Genomic DNA, 16155 nt, shown 5'->3' with positions numbered 1-16155 from the left:
CTTTCTCTCTCCTCTTTTTATCAGGCTAGGCTTCCTCACTCCTGCTCCACCTCCCTCTAGGCCTGCTCTTCATCTTCAGCACCATCTACTACCCAGCAAGGCTTGACAAAGGTCAGGACCCTTGATAACGTCCCTATTAGCCCCCAGACAGTGACAGCAGAGGCCCCACACTCCAGTGTGGTCACCTGCCTTCCCTGCTATCATTCTAGCACTTTATCTTTCTGATGTGTGGTAAGCAATCAGTGGTGGGAGAGAGAGCCCTACCTCCACTTCAGGGACTGACTCTCAAACAACAATATCGCCTTATCTCTGACACTTCAGTTGAGAAGACAGAAAAGCAGCCGGGAAAAACCCTGCCACCATGTGAGGACAACTCCTGCCCAGTCACTTTAGTGGGACTTCCCAGGAGCTCTTGGGGAGCACCTGAACCAAAGACATATGCTTATGAGATGACCAAGGGACAATCAATCCTGCACCGTGGTTATTAGAGGACTCCATTGGAGTGACAGAGGTTAACGTATCAGGCACCATCGGGGCATTAATAATTAAATAAGAAAATGCCCCAGGATCATTTCCAAGGGAGAGTCGTGTAAGTAAGTCAGCTGGCTTCTTCCCTCTGTCCCTTCTCCCTGAATGCTAAGAGGCAGAGAGAGGAGCTGGGTTCCAGAGTTAGGGAACCCCTCCTGCTTTGGAATGTGGGAGGCATTGTCTCTGATGAATGGAGAGACAGAGAGGTAGCCAGGTGGTGTGACTCACACCTGCCAGTGGGGTCTAATCAGTTCATGTCCCTGCCATGGCTTAAATTAAAGAAGGCCCCTGTAGCACCTGCCTATGCCTGAAAACCCAAAGAAACCTCACGAGTTGGCTGAGGCCCACTGAACAAGATCGAGAGCGGCAAGTAGAGGGCCTGGGAAAGCCTGGGTGGAGTCAACCAGACTCGGGACAGGCAGAGCATGGAAAAGTAGAAGCAGGTGCATACACTGGGGTGTGGAGGCCGATGAAGCAGGTGGCATTGGAAGAGCCAGGAGGGAGAAGCTTGCACAGTGGCCGAATGGAAGTGTTGGGGAGTGTTTTACAGCTTATGGAGATAGTAGAGTCTGGTGAGAACGTAACAGAAATGTCTCAGGTAAGTGGATAATATCAGCTGCCTGCTGAGTCTTACCTGCAGGAGCCACGGTGCATGGTGGATCAGCACAAACCTCAGGCTTTGAAAGGACCTAAGGAGAGTGAGACCTTTCTAGTGGCACAGTCAGCTGGGTGAGCAGAGCTCCTTATGACCCCAGTGTGAGAGACTTCACTTCTCTTATTCAAGGTCAAGTTGACCAGGAGGCCTGAATCATGCCAGTTCGTATCCTTGGCATTTGTATTGGTTTGTTCCGACTCTTTGGGACCTTCTACGTTGCCGCTGGGTATCTTAAGAGACACTGATCTTGGGCAAGGGATGTGGCTCGGTCTGTGGAGTGTCTGCTTATCTCGTCTCAAGAACTAGACTCACTCCCCAGCACTGCACAGATTGAACGTGGTGGTGCTAATCTCAGCATTCAGGAAGGCAGAAGATCAGAGGTTCAAGGTCATCCTCAACAACATAGTAAGTTCAAGGTCAGCTAAAAATATGCGAAGCTCTCAGAGAGAGACAAGAGACAAAATACAAGACCAAAACATTAACCTTGTAGTAAAGGAACCCCTCATCCCTACCCAAGGAGGTCTGGCCTAGGTTGCCCATGCAGACTGAGCCAACTTTGGCCATATTGGCATCCTCAGGACTCCTCTGTTCTATCTTTAGTTTGACTCAGGCCAGCACCTGTGGAGTCCAGACTGTCCCACACCTGGCCAGGCACCAGGGGCTCTCTTCGCCAATGTGCATAAACTGGGACAGAGAGGAGATAGATGGCCCAGGGACCTGTTGCTACAAAGTTCATCTGCGCAAAACTCCTGCAGCCTGCTTCATCTCTCCTATCTGCCTTATTCTGAAGGTGCTAAAATCTCATACACTTAAGCCAGAGCCATGTCCCTAGACCCTCCTCCTCTCTGTGTCCCTTCCAATGAGTTCTGCTTTCTCAACCAATTTGTATTGGCATCAGGAGTGGCAGCAGTCAGATCCCATTTTATGGACCCCCAAACTCATGATCCTCCTTCTACTTCCACAGTGACTGGGACTACTTGGTTTAGGTAGTGACTGGGATTGAACCCAGGGTCTCTGGTATGCTAGGCAGACACCCTACCAACTGAGCTACTCACCAGCACTATTTTATGGACCTTGAAAGAGTTCTTCTACTACATCAAAGGGATTGGAGTATAATGACTGCATGCATGCAGAGAAACTGGGAAAAGCATATGCCCTAGATTGTTTTCTGTTACTTGATAAATCACTCTGGGCCAAAAGCCTTAGAGAAAAGGGTTTATTCCGCTTACATCTCATTGAGGGAAGTCAGGGCACGAACAAAAGGAGGATATATTCCTGAAGGAACGCTGCTTGCTAACTTATTCAGGTTCGTGCTCAGCTAGCTTCCTTATACAGACTCAGGGAATGGTGCCTCCCACAGTGGACTGAGTCTCCTATCTACTAACAGCCAAAAAAGTCCCCAGGAGATGAACCTGATAAACACAATTACTCAACTGAGAATCATTTTTAAAAAGTAATTCTAGGCTTTATCAAGTTGACAATTAATGTTAACTAGAACATGGTGCACGAAGACTCACAGTGCTTGTCCTGGGTCCTACAGATGTCACTCCTCCAAAGCTGTTCTTCTGTAACTACCACCCAGACACAGCCTCCTCGTTATCTCTAGCCCTAAAAACCAGTCTTCTTTATCTTTTCACAGACCCTTGCCCTTGCCCCATACCAGCAGAACACCCGGGGCAGGCGTTTCCGTCTGCTGCCTTTACGTCTGTGTTTCCAGGCCACAGAGCACTGCCTGCATTGAGAGGGGTTCTCGGGTCATCTCAGGTCATCAGCTACTTAACTGGGTCTACGGTCTGCCTCTGCCTCCACTCACCCCAAGCCTTGAGAACATGCACCTGTCTCATCTGACAGAAGATACCACTCATCCATGCCATTCTATGAGGAGCACACAGCACACAGGAACACCAGTCTGTTGGCATCGGTTATCGTGGGCACCCGTGACATCCTGAGTGTGATTCAGAGCCCTCTGTCTGGGCCCCCTCCCCATCAACACCAGCACTTGCCTGCCGGGGGAGGCGACACAAGGCAGGCATTGAAGGCTGGTCAATAGCTCACACTGCAAATGAGGACGAATAACCTCCTGAGCGGCCCATGAAAAGGCACTTTCAGGACCAAGGGCGGCAGAAGCTGGGACTGATTGTGCACGCACCTCACATCCCTCACAGCATGTGGGTGCGGAGAGAACTCTATCTTCTATTTATAGGGCATACACACACTTCTGCTGTCTTCTGAATAAAGCAGAAAAGCCAAGTTTGTACACAGGAGGCCAACACCGAGGTGACTGTCCAGTCTGGCCACCCCTCTGCCTCTCCCTGGCCCCGTTCTCACTTGCTTCACCATCCCCAGACCTTGCTCTGTTTTCCAGACTCACTGGGAGACTAGAGAGGAAAGGAGGGGCCACCGTTAGCCCAACACTAAGAGGCTCTGTTCTTGCCCTGAGGAAGCCTCCTGCCCCTAGTAATCCCACCAGGGGCTGACTTTATGTTGATAGCTTTCTAATTTCCCTATACAAAAACAAATAAATGAAACCAAACCTTTAAAAATAAATCCACATCTCCTAATCTCCAAAAGAGTAAGTGTTCCCTTGACCACAGGAGTGCAGAGTCCCAGTGCCAATGTGGCAGCCCTGATAGGTGCCTGCCCCTCAGGATAAATCAGAGGGCCTTGCAGTCCCCTCCCCAGACATGTTAAATGTCTTCCTCCAAAGCTGGGCTCCACCACCCTGATAAATCCTGCTTTTCCCTTGCCAAGGAAGCCTCACACTGCAAATCTCAAGAATGACGCTAGGGAGGCTGCCAAGGACCATTCATCAGGATCGGAAGACTGCCCTGTCCCCTTCATCCCCTGCCCTGCCAAACGCAAGTAGCCCTGACATCAGCCAGGCTGGAAAGAGAGCATAGCACACCCATGGGACTGAGGAGACATCTCCAAACTAATCAAGTGCTGGCCTCCTGCCCCATTCCAACAGCTCTGGGTTCTGCCCGCCCCAACTCTGTGCTCCCCACTCCAGAGCAGGCAACCTCATATCTACCCATGGCCTCCAGCCCTGCGAAGATGAAGGCAGAAACTTATCTGTGTTCTCAGACCATCCTATTTCTCACAAAGCAATTATCTCCATCTTTCCATTTCTTTGCAAATCAGGGCACACTCAACCAGTCCAGCTACTCCCCTCACTCCCTGCACGCCTGCCCACTGTGTCTGCTGCTTTTCAGCTGCAAGGTTCTAAGAACCATAGGAGTCCCTCGTGCCCAGGTACCAAATCGTAGCTCCATCCTCAAAACCTCCCAGCCATGCTATAGACATCCAGGGAATGGTGTCATCCTTGATGGGTCAGATTCCATTCCTGTTCACTTCTCAAACTTCTCAGAAAAACTTCTCAAACCACAAGATGTAACCAGTGGACTAAGGCATTGGGTCCTCGAGAGTCATCCATGTGTCTCCAAGATGTGACTATGTCATCTGGACAGCAAGCCATAGGGTGTCGAAACTGGCCCAAGGACACCGAGCAGTATCTGCAGCCCAACACTTTATGCCCCAGGAGGGGAAGTAATTTCCTCAGGACAGGAGGCAGGGAGACTGCAGGGCTCACATAAAGAACAGGAGTCAGGAGCCGGGCGGTGGTGGCGCACGCCTTTAATCCCAGCACTCGGGAGGCAGAGGCAGGCGGATCTCTGTGAGTTCGAGGCCAGCCTGGTCTACAAGAGCTAGCTCCAGGACAGGCTCTAAAAAAGCTGCAGAGAAACCCTGTCTCGAAAAACCAAAAAAAAAAAAAAAAGAAGAAGAAGAAAAGAAAAAAAGAACAGGAGTCAGCAGGGATGACTTCAAAACCTAACAGCCATAGGACTACATAACCCAGGGAAACCACTGCCTGCACCCCCCAACACCCCCATCCTCTCCTCCTTTTTTAAAATAGGGCATCAGGTAGCCCAGGCTGACCTCACAACTTTCAGTTTCCATTCCCTTTGCCTTCAGTTCTGAGATTTCGAGTATGAGCCACCACACCTGGTTTCTGTGGTGTTTGGGATGGAACGCAGCGCTTTGTGCATGCTGGGCAAGCATCTAAACAACTGAACCACATCCCAGGCCAGGGTTCATGTTTTCCATGGTCTGTGCCACTAACATCACATGCTCCGAAAGCCACACAGTGAGAGCAGGTTCTGCCCAGAGATGTTCAATGAAATATTCATTTGCTTACAACACATAGCCTCCATCTCTGAGGCCCTTGCAGCTCTGTAATTTTGGCTTCCAGTCTAAGAAGCCAGAAGAAGAAAAATTGTGGATGGGAAAATCTCTTGCTGGAGCACCTGTGCTTAGCTGGGCAAATGTGGGGCTGGTCAGGGTTGATCCTAATAACAGATGAGCTCCATCCTTCATCTGTCCATTAAGACACAGTGAACACGGGTGACTCCAGCATGGCCCAGCTCCACAGCCCAAACACCTGCTGCAGGTACATGAGAACACTGGCAAAGGTGGGACCTCTGAAAGAGGCTGGCTCAAAGCACCAATGTGTTTCCCTGCAAGAAGCCTGGGGCAAGTACAGTGGGAAATCGGACCTTTGCTCTGATCGATGTTCCATAGCCTGGCATCCCTACTGATCAAGGCCAAAGGCAGGCCAAAAACCAGTCTTAAAGAGATGTAGCCCTGGAGCAACGTAAATTGCGGCACCCACAGGGGCTTCCGTAAGTCACTTCCAGCATGCCTACTCACACAGAACGAGTATTGGACCCATGGATGAAAAATGTGTGTGGTGGTACACACCTGTGGTTCTAGCATTTGATAGGAGGGGTGGCTGAGGCAGGAGGATCACATGGACCCAGGGATCTGAGATCAACCTGGGAGTCATAGTACTCAAAAACAAAAAAGAAGAAAACATATGCATCTATAGAGAGAAGCAGAAAGATCTAGAAGCTATAGAAAGTGCTTTGTAGGGTCGTCACATGGAGGAGGGAGCAGGAAGACAAGGCTTGTGCTTCCTAAGCATTGTTGTTATGGTAGTGTCCTACATTCAGCGTGACCATCACAGGCATTGGGATAGCAAAGATATGTAAACTAATTCACTGTCCACTGACTGGCACGGCCGAAAGATGACCCTGACAGAGTGTGATGTGGGGAACACGGGGGACAAAAGAGCACAAACAGCACCACCACATTCCTGCAGAGTGCCCCTCACATATGAACTGGCTGAAGGAGATGTCCCACTCGGCAGTCCTGAGGGACTGTGACCCCTGGGGACATTGGCCCCTTTATGGAGCTCCCCAGGAGGCCCTTGAGGCCGTTTGCTGGGGGGAGCGCACCACCTCCAATGGATGACCCAAGTCTTCTCAGTGAGCACATCTGGGCCGTGATTAAGAACATTATGCTATTTCAAAGCCCCCAAATGATCAGATGAATGGAAAAAATGGATGGTTAATGTAGATTTTTGTCGGCTCTATTCAGGATAACCCGTGGATCAGGTATTCGGATTTTAAAAGAAATATATTGCAGCCCTTTGTTCCCGATGCTGAGGATTTCTGGCTCAGAGCCTGGCCAGGTCAGCCCTGCTGGGCACTTCACCATCACCAAGGCAACAGCCAGCTCCATAAGGCCCAGAATCTCAGGTGGCTCTGGGTCCCCAACCCCAATTCTGCATCTCACTAGCTGGGTGGCCTTGGGTGGGTCTCCTAAGATCTGGAACCTAAACATCTTCATCTGGGAATGGGGTAAAAAAACAGCTCACTTTGTCAATCTGTTTATTGATTGCTTGTTTAATTTGTTTACGCTTTTATTTTATTTATTATCATTAATAGTGTAAGAGAGAACGATAGGGAGACAGAGACAAGAGTCAGAGTAGACACATATGTGCCACAGCACACATGTAGAGGTCAGAGGCCAACTATGAAGAGCTGGTTCTTTCCTTGCACTGTGGATTCCAGGGGTTGAACTCAGGACATAATGCTTGTACAGCAAACGAGTTTCTACCCCCGAGCCATGAGCCATCTCACTGGCCCTGGTATTTGTGTGTTTGTTTCTAGAGTTCTTTGCTGTCAGACATATAACTTGTGAAGACTTTCCTCCATCCTACCGGCTGTCTCTTCACTGACTAACCACTTCCTTTGTGGTATGGAAGCTTTAATTTCATGAGGTCTCATCCATTAGTTGCTTCCTGAGGAGAGATTTTAAAATAGGTATATAAGATCATATGTATGTATAACGGGCTGAAGAAATGGCTCAGCAAGTAAGAAAGCTTGCTGTATAAGCATGAGGACCTGAGTTCAAATCCCCAGAGCCCATATAAAATGCCAGGGATGGAAGGTTGCATGTACTTGTAACCCACTGCCACGGGGAACTCCTTCAGCCAGTAGTCTTTTATTGGGTGTGGTCTGAGGTATATACAAAAAGCGTGGTGAGGGGAGATTTCTGCTGGATTCGGTTCCCAGCTTCCAGCACGCACAGACGACTGTGGATCCCTACCCTTACTGTGAGTTTATCCCCAAATAAATAAACCTTTGTTATACTCCATTCTGGGCTATCGTGGAACTCTTTGATACGCCTTCAAGTAGGGGGCATAAAGACAGAAGCTGGCCGGCTACCAGCCTAACTCAGGGCTCAGAGAGAGAGCTTCCCTAAGAAATAGCGTGAAGAGTGCTGGGGCGGGCACCTTCTCGGGCCTCCGTACACCCTGTACACATCCACATACCTCCCCCACCCCGCACACAAAACACGGGGCCAGGAAAGAACTCAGTTGGTGACGTACTTGACTGCAAGCACAAGGTCCTGTGTTCGATATCCAGAACCACGTCTACAAACAAACAAACAAACAAACAAATAGTAAAAACCCCAACAAGCTATGCTGGCAGAGACTTTTAATCCCAGCACTGGAAAGGCAGGGATGGCCTCTTGCCATGGACTCCGATAAACATGGTGAGTGGCAACTAAGGAACTACAACCAAGAGTTTCTGGTCTACACACACACGTACACGCACATGCACACACAGACGCACACACACGTACACATGCATGCACACACACGTACACAGTACACATGCATGCATATGCTCATACACAAGTAGAAGTAAAACAGTCTAGGGAGACAAAAGGGGATTAACAGAGGGGAGGGGCAAGAAAAGAGAGCAACAAGACTATGGAGGGGGTATATTTAAGATATCAAATATATTTGTATATTTATATAAAAATCTTTCAAATCAATTAATTTAAAAAAAAACTGGTTCATAGGATAAGAAGTCAAGGAAACAAGAGTAGAAGTGGGGGCTGTTGCTCCAGACCCCAGCACGTGCTTGGGCTGCTCACTGGCACAGGTCTCCAGATGGGGCGTGGGGGCAGGACCCCAGAACCAACAATCCTAGGGGTTGGCTGAGACTCAGGGCCCAGTGACGAGCTGCCTCCCTGGGCTGCACCAGGTCTTCTAGAAAGGACAGAAAGGACTAGGAAGGAAGTCCAACAGGCCTCACTAACGCACAGTGGAAGCTAGAGATGATTCCAAGGCTAGACCAGAGGCCAGCTTGGCTATGTCTGACCTGAGCCTTGTGTTCAGGCTGCTCTCTTGTTGGAGGTATTTGTGATTGAACAATGACCCTGAGCTCGAGTTTCCTAGAGGGTAAACTGCTCTCTCACTTTCTAGAACTTGACTGTGGACTGACCTAGCCACACGGTTCCATGGGTCACACACTCTGTCCCTTGTTGCCCCAGGTTTAATTTGCTGAATGGCACACAAGCCCCAGAGTCATTGTGTTCCTGGCCTGATTACTCCTTGTTTGTTTCAGTATTTTCCAGGAAATTGTTCATTAAGTCTAAAAGCACCTGCTTACAGTAAGAGGGGCATCATACAAAGGCCTTGTCATGGGTGCCCAGGAAGGACATTAATTAATGAAGGGAAAACGACCAAACATATTATAAATTAAAGGTCTGAAAAGAAATATCTGACGCTTAGTGGATGATGAGAAAAGGCTGAAATTAAATGTATCTCCAGACCACGGCGGGGTTAAAAAAAATAGGAGGAAAAAAATTACAGAAGGTGGCAGAGGTAACGATCTATTTCTGGAGCAACTAGAGCCTGGCTTCCATTAAGAGAATTATAAATCAATTGTGTTTTGTCTAGGGGCATATACGTGTGCTGTGTGCTAAATTAAAAAGCCCAACACGTCAGGTGGTTCCTTCCGAGGGGTCCATGGAACGATGCTAATGGAGGTGTTTAGGCCCACAAAGAGGCGGGATGAGTTATGAGGAGGAGGTTGGGAGAGCTGAGCTGCTGGGTCACTAGTCAGGCTGAGCAGGACTCAGGTCACCCTGAGCATCAGGATGGAGAGAAAATTGAAACCCTACCCCAATTAACTGGAACCTTCCATTAACTGGAAGGCGGCCATGTCCACAAGGACCCACCAGATAATGCACCATCCCAGAGTCATCCAGAACAGCTCTTTTCCTCTCTGAAAAGAAGCACCCAGGGGCTGGGGGCGTAGTTGGTTGTGGGTTTGAGTCCCAGCACCATATAAAACCAGGTGCACTGGTGCAAGCCTGTATCTCAACACTTGGGAAGAGGAGGATCAAAAGTCCAAGGCCATCTTTCACTGCACTGAAAGGTCAAGGTCCAAATGGGATGGAGATTGTCTCAAGGGAGGAGGGGGGAAGGGAAGAAAAGAATGGTTTCCAGAATGTGTTGATCCTCCATTTACTCCACTTCACTTCCCTCTTCTCGTACCCACTCTGAAGGTCTTACCCTGAAATCATACAAAATGACCTAAGCCCAGAGGGATTTTACTCATGCTGGAAAGAAGGGATTACATACAAAAAGGCTGTTGGAAGCTGGTTCCAGAACCACAGAAAACTGCTTAACTCCCAGCTCCACGAAAGAGGCAGGGATTCATGCAGATCTTCAAGGCAAAGCTAATGCAGGGAAGGTCCCTACCCAACATCAGCTTTGCTCTGTTGTTTTCTGCTCCTTCCCCAGACATCCGTGGATTAACTTTAAAATGCTGAGTCACCAGTAGGTAGGAAACGGGGCGCGCACGCCAAGACTAACCCTTGCTTCCCCTGTGGTCTAATTCCAAGGTATGTCCACAAATTTCTCTAAATCTGCCATAATGTGTGTGGGGACTCAGAGGGGTGGGAAGGATAGGAGGCAGGCTTGCTATACCCTGTAGGCCTCTGACAGAGGTCCCCTAAGCTGCACCGAGATGGGGAGGAAAAAGGGCAGGGGCAGGGGCTGTAGTGGGGAGCAGGAGGGTAGGAACCCTGTTAGCAGGAACTGGTCATGGGTAGCCAGCTAGAAAACTAGAGCTGGAAGTTCAAATTCAAGTGGACACTGGTCACTCCCAGCTCCGAAAATGGCCTGTGTTAGATCCAACCTGGATGTCCATGGAGCCAAAGAACATTCCAGCTATATACCCTAGTCACTGTGTCCCTACCAAATACCAGGGCTAAGGAGGGATGGATGTCTCCTGAAAGCCCACACCAGGCAAGGCACTGGGCTGGAACATGGTCTTCCCCACAACTCTGCGAGAAAGGTATTATAATCTCTACTTCCAGGTGACAGAGTAGAGGCTTCAGGGAGATGTGGGTGACTTAGGAGCTGGGGACTTCCATCCTGCGTGACCATCATTCTGCTCCCAGAGAGGCCTCCACCTTTTGGTTTTGGTTTGGTTTTGAGCTATTCTCACGTAGCCTAGGCTGACTTCAGACTTACCATGTAGCAGCCGGGGACCCTGAGCCTCCATCCCCAGCTTTCGCCTCCCACGGGCTGGGCTACAGGTGTGCACCTCCACTTCTGGTTGATGTGGTACTGGGAGCTGAACCCAGGGTTCATGTATACTCAGCTCAGCTTAGGTCTTCATATTTTAGCCTTGAGCACGTGTGTGTGTGTGTGTGTGTGTGTGTGAGAGAGAGAGAGAGAGAGAGAGAGAGAGAGAGAGAGAGAGAGAGAGAGAGAGAGAGAGAGAGAAGGGAAGGTTGGAAAGAGAGAAGAGGAATGGGACCGTCTCTGTGGATTCAAGCTTCCTCCACACTCACAAGCTGTGAACAGAGAAGGGGAGCAACTACATGGCTGTGAGGAAAATCCCAGGTCAGACCTCAGAGGACAGGGTCAGGCCAGCCACACGGTCCCATCAGTGCTTCATTGTCCCGTTAGCTGAGAGGACACCCCTGTCAGCCAGGCTCACGTTTGAATCACGGTGCCCACAGCTTCCCGCTGGCTGCTATCTCATGGTGAGGGTTGACACATGGAGAAACAGGTGTTATCGGTTAGAGTGCACACCTTGGAGTACAAGGGATGGATACTCTCTGAACCCGGCTGAGATTTCAAAGTCCCTTTAGCTCTGATTTGAAAGCAGGGAGGACTATGAGAGTAAAAGCCTGGCAAACGACCCTCAGCACAGCCTCAGTAGATTAGGACGCCCAACACGCCGGCCCTGCATGGCTAAGCTTACAGTGTCCTGTGTGAATTCTTTGTTTGTGTTGCCCCGTGTGAATTCTTTGTTTGTGTTGCCCCTGGCCTAAAGACTTTCTTTGACAGCACAGCCCTGTATCAGCGGTGCTCTGTGGAACCACGGAAGGAAATACAGGGTAGTCCTATGGCAGGCCTCCAAGGAGGGTGAGCTGGTACCTGACCCCCAGCCCTAGGGCTGGCAGCAGAGAAGCTAATTACTGGCCAGAGATATGACTATGAAAGGCGAATATAGGGTTCAATATCAAAATCCGCAGTCCTTATCATCTTCCCTGCTGTCAGAGGATGTGAGGTTTATTGTAGAAAGGGCCAGTTCCCACCCCCAAAGGTAAAACCTGCATTTCAGCCCCAGGAATAAGTAGGATCTCATCCCTTTCTAGATCCCAGCCCTTCCTAATTTTAGCATTTATATGTGAGTATATGTGTCTATACATGTGTGCCACTGTGTTATTCTTCAGACGTGCTCCGCCCTGTTTTTGAGACAGGGTCTCTCACTGAGACCTAGACCTGACCAGTTCAGCTAGCCCGACTGACCAGTGAGCCCCAGGATCCTCCTGTCTTTGCCTCCTCAGCATGAGCATTATAAACGGAGACCACTACTTTTTAACATGTGTCCTGGGAATTGTCCTCATGCTTGGACAGCAAGCACTTTACCATACTGAACCCTCTCCTCAGCCCCCTTCATCACTTCCAACTCTGCCATATGGAGCCTCTAAGTTGCTGGGGTGTGCAACGCCGCAGTCCCCTCTGCAGGCTCTTGGGAAACATCTCTGCATCCGAAAGGACATATCTAGACAGCACAGGCTCCTGGCAGCCTTTGGATCACTCCACAAAGTGTAGATGAGGATAAAATCACCCCAAGGGGAAGGCAGAGGAGACATTTATTTCAAGCCAATTTCACCCACTGTGGAGCAATCACTAACGCCAAATGGTAGAGCCGTGTGCGTATGTGTTGTGGCGTGTCAATACGAGGAGAGAGGAGAGGAGGGAGCGCATGCAACTGCCAACCTGGTGCAGCTGCTGGGGGAAGGACTGTAAGGGGACAGAAACTGCTGACGGGGTTGTTCCATGGCCTCCAAGGAGGGCCAGAGCTGAGCACCCAGCCAGGGACTGGGAGAAGCAAGCCAGGGGCAGAGATGCCAGAATCAGATCTCTCTCGCCAGCTGTGTGAGCCTCAAGTTACTGTAACTCTCTGGTTGCTTCTTGAGCAGCAGAAACTTGAATCCCTTCTCAAGTACCTGGTTATAAGGCCTGCATAGAAGATTTCCACCAGCCACAGCACCATGGGAAGATTCCTAACAGATCCTCTGGGCCTCAGTTTCCCCATTTATGAAAGGAAGCTGTGGGCTGGTGAGATGGCTCAGGAGGTAAAGGTGCTTGCCGCCAAGTCTAGTGGTCTGAGTTCAACCCCCGGGACACATAGTTGAAGAGGAGCACCGACTCCTACAAGCTGACTTCTGTGTACACCCTATCATACCATCCCTCCTCCCGTAAATAAACATCTTAAAGTTTCTCTAAAGGAAGCTGTCTGATAGTGGTGCATGTGAGAGGCACACTAGACCCCAGTGAAGGTCCTTGTGGCTCCCCAAAATGCTTGATGAGTGACATCAGTGGAAGCAGACAGGAGCAGACAGGTCCATTTATCTATCTGACATTGTACCAGCTACCTAGACCCACCTGATTACTAGCCAGTGCTGGTCCACATGCTCATGGACAAGATCCTATGCTTGCATCAGAGAACTGGAGCTGAGAAATAGAGGCCAGCCAGAGATCAAACAGTAGATAACAGATGGAACTAGTCTTGAACCTAGGTCTTTGGATCCCCTAGTCCAGTTCTGGACCCCCTCTCTTCCATCATGCAACTGGAAAATGGAGGGGAGGCTCTCAAGCAGTCCTTCCTTGGGTTATATGAGGCCAGGGCAGCCCAATGACTCCAAACAGTGAAGGCCTCAGAGATACTGTGGAGTCCGCTACCAGATCCATCCCTGCCCCACTAGGCGAGTGCCTCACCAGCCCATCACAGGCCTTGCTCCAGTGGGTCCTTCCTTTCTGGGGCAGAGAGAAAGGCTACCCAGTGGTTGCCAAGTTCTACCTCCATCTTCCCCACATCTTTCCAGCAAAAATTTATTCTCATTCTCCAGGTGAGCGACTCCTGAAATAGCCCTGTATCTCAAGCTTTTAGAAGAAACTATTTCCCAGAGCTGGGCAGTCACTCCAGATTGCTCTCTGCCCTGTAACCCAGCCCACGGGCACCCTTTTCCTGTCTCTTGTCTGTAGCTCATCTCCATCTTCCTCTGCAGATGACTGTAACTCATCCATTGCTCCTTGACCCCAGAAGAGCCTACATGTCACAGGCAAGAACGTTGAGATGAACTCATAAGACAAGAGGTTTCAAGGACAGAAGCCATTAGTGGTCTCTCGGTCTTTCTTCTAGTACCTTGTCTGGCCCCAGGAGGCTGTGCAAGCAAACATGGGGGTTCTTCTATAGACTCTCTGCGGGGATACAGAGATACTTGTTTATGGGATGGAGTACCTGTTCCTACCACCATGCACAGATACAAAGCCACAAGACTCACCCTGGCCCAATTTCAGAGTCATCTGAAGCCAGGGGCCTACCTTAAGCTATTATCGCTAACAGCCTTGGTCCAGATCAATAAGAACCAAATGGATATGAATAGCATAGCATATAGGCATGGGCAGCTAAAGCTCTACAGGGGAATTCTGTGGAGCAGCCAGGGCTGAGAGCCACCCACTAGGATCACTGAGGAAAGCCAGCACAGGGTGATTTGGCCCTTTTTCTGTCCCCCTTTCTTGCCACCTAGTATAGGTGCCCATGGGCTCCCCTTGCCTGCCAACTCTTTGCTTCTGTTTTGGAGTCACAGGTTCTTCTGCCCTGCCAAAGTGACAACTTGTGGCAGAGATGGGGTCCATCAAAGACGTCAGTGAGGTTGCTGTCTTCTTAGAAGCCAGCCAGAGCCAAGTGAGGAGGAAGCAGGAACAGCTGAGCCTACATCTCCCAAGGCTAGCTGGTTACTTTTCCTGTTGCCGTGGCACAATTCCTGACTTTGGAGGGGAATGTTTTCTGTGGCTCAGTTCAAAGGCGCAGTCCATTGCAGCGGAGAAGGCATGGCAGTGGGGCATGAGGCACCTGGGCACCGTGCATCTACAGTCAGGAAGCAGAGGGAGGTAAAAGCCGGGCTCAGTTCATGCTCGTCTCTGTGCTCAGTCTTGGACCCCAGCCTGGGAAATGGGTCTCTCCTGCTTTATTCAGCTTTTCTAGAGACACTCTTAAAGACACACAAAGGTGTGTTTCCATGGTGGTTCCAAATCCAACCGAGTGAACAATGAAGATGAACTCTCATAGACCCTTCCTCAAAGTACCTCTAGACAGCAGCAGACTCAGGGACCAGAAGCTCATAGCTTCCTACACCCCTGGGCTGGGACAAGTGCCCCAGGCACCAATGTCATCTAAGCCACAACTATAGACACCACAAGGCCAACCCTCACCAGTACCCACAGCAGGTGCCTCAATACCCATGGCAGGTGCCCCAGTACCCACAGTAGGCACTCCAGCATCCATGGCAGATACCCCAGCATCCACAGCAGGCGCCCCACCATCCACGGCAGGTACCCCAGCATCCACAGCCGGCACCCTAGCATCCATGGATCTTACAACCCCTCCATGAAGACAGGCAACCTGCTCATTCTTCCATCCATCCATCTGACCGCTCACTCTTATAGCTGAGATCCTGCAGTAAAACAGGCACTGGGGACCCTGGCACGCACAGATTAGTCACCATCCCTCCCACAGAGATGACCAGTGTGCTTGTCAAGCCCTAGCGCTCCATCACTGGCTGTCCTGAGCAATGTCTGAGGCAGAACGCAGAACCCTGTGAGAGGCCACTGTTGTGCGTTCCTCCTGCTCCACAACAGGAAGCAATGTGGGCAGGAGCGTGGCTGGCTGCAGAGGTAAGGCCAGAAGCAGCCCCAGGCCTGAGTGCTCAGGGCTCCCACACAGGGTCTTCCTTCTGGCTTTCCCTTCTAACCAGCCCTCAGAGCATTACAGTGAAATTCACCTTAATAAGCACTCATTAGAATATGCTAATGAGGAGGAAGCAGATCTCACAGGCTCTGAAATCCCAACGGAAAGGAAGCAAAAAAAAAAAAAAAAAAATCAATATTGAGTTCTATCTCATTTCAAAGCCACTTTCAAAGTTTCAAAGTGGCTATAAATCCTGCCCTGGACTTGCTATAACGAGGCGCTGCCAGCAGCTCGGACATCAGTGATTAGCGGCTGTCAGGCACTGCCCCTCAGAGCCTGTTCCAATGGAGATCCCAAGGGCATGCAGACTCACCCCCTGTGGGGTACTGCCCCATCCTCACCCCTTGACTGCCTGGGGAGCCAGGGGTGGATTTGTCTATGAGGGGCTTCAGAATACACCTCTGTGAGTGCACTTTGGGGACAAGTCTGCTGGTGTGATGGGCCCCAATGTCCGTGTGTAAAATGAGAAGAGCGCCCTGCCTTCCTGGGTGCCAG

The sequence above is a fragment of the Arvicola amphibius genome, chromosome 3, assembly GCF_903992535.2.
Source record: "Arvicola amphibius chromosome 3, mArvAmp1.2, whole genome shotgun sequence".
Classification (NCBI taxonomy): Eukaryota; Metazoa; Chordata; class Mammalia; order Rodentia; family Cricetidae; genus Arvicola; species Arvicola amphibius.
This window is presented reverse-complemented; position numbering follows the sequence as displayed.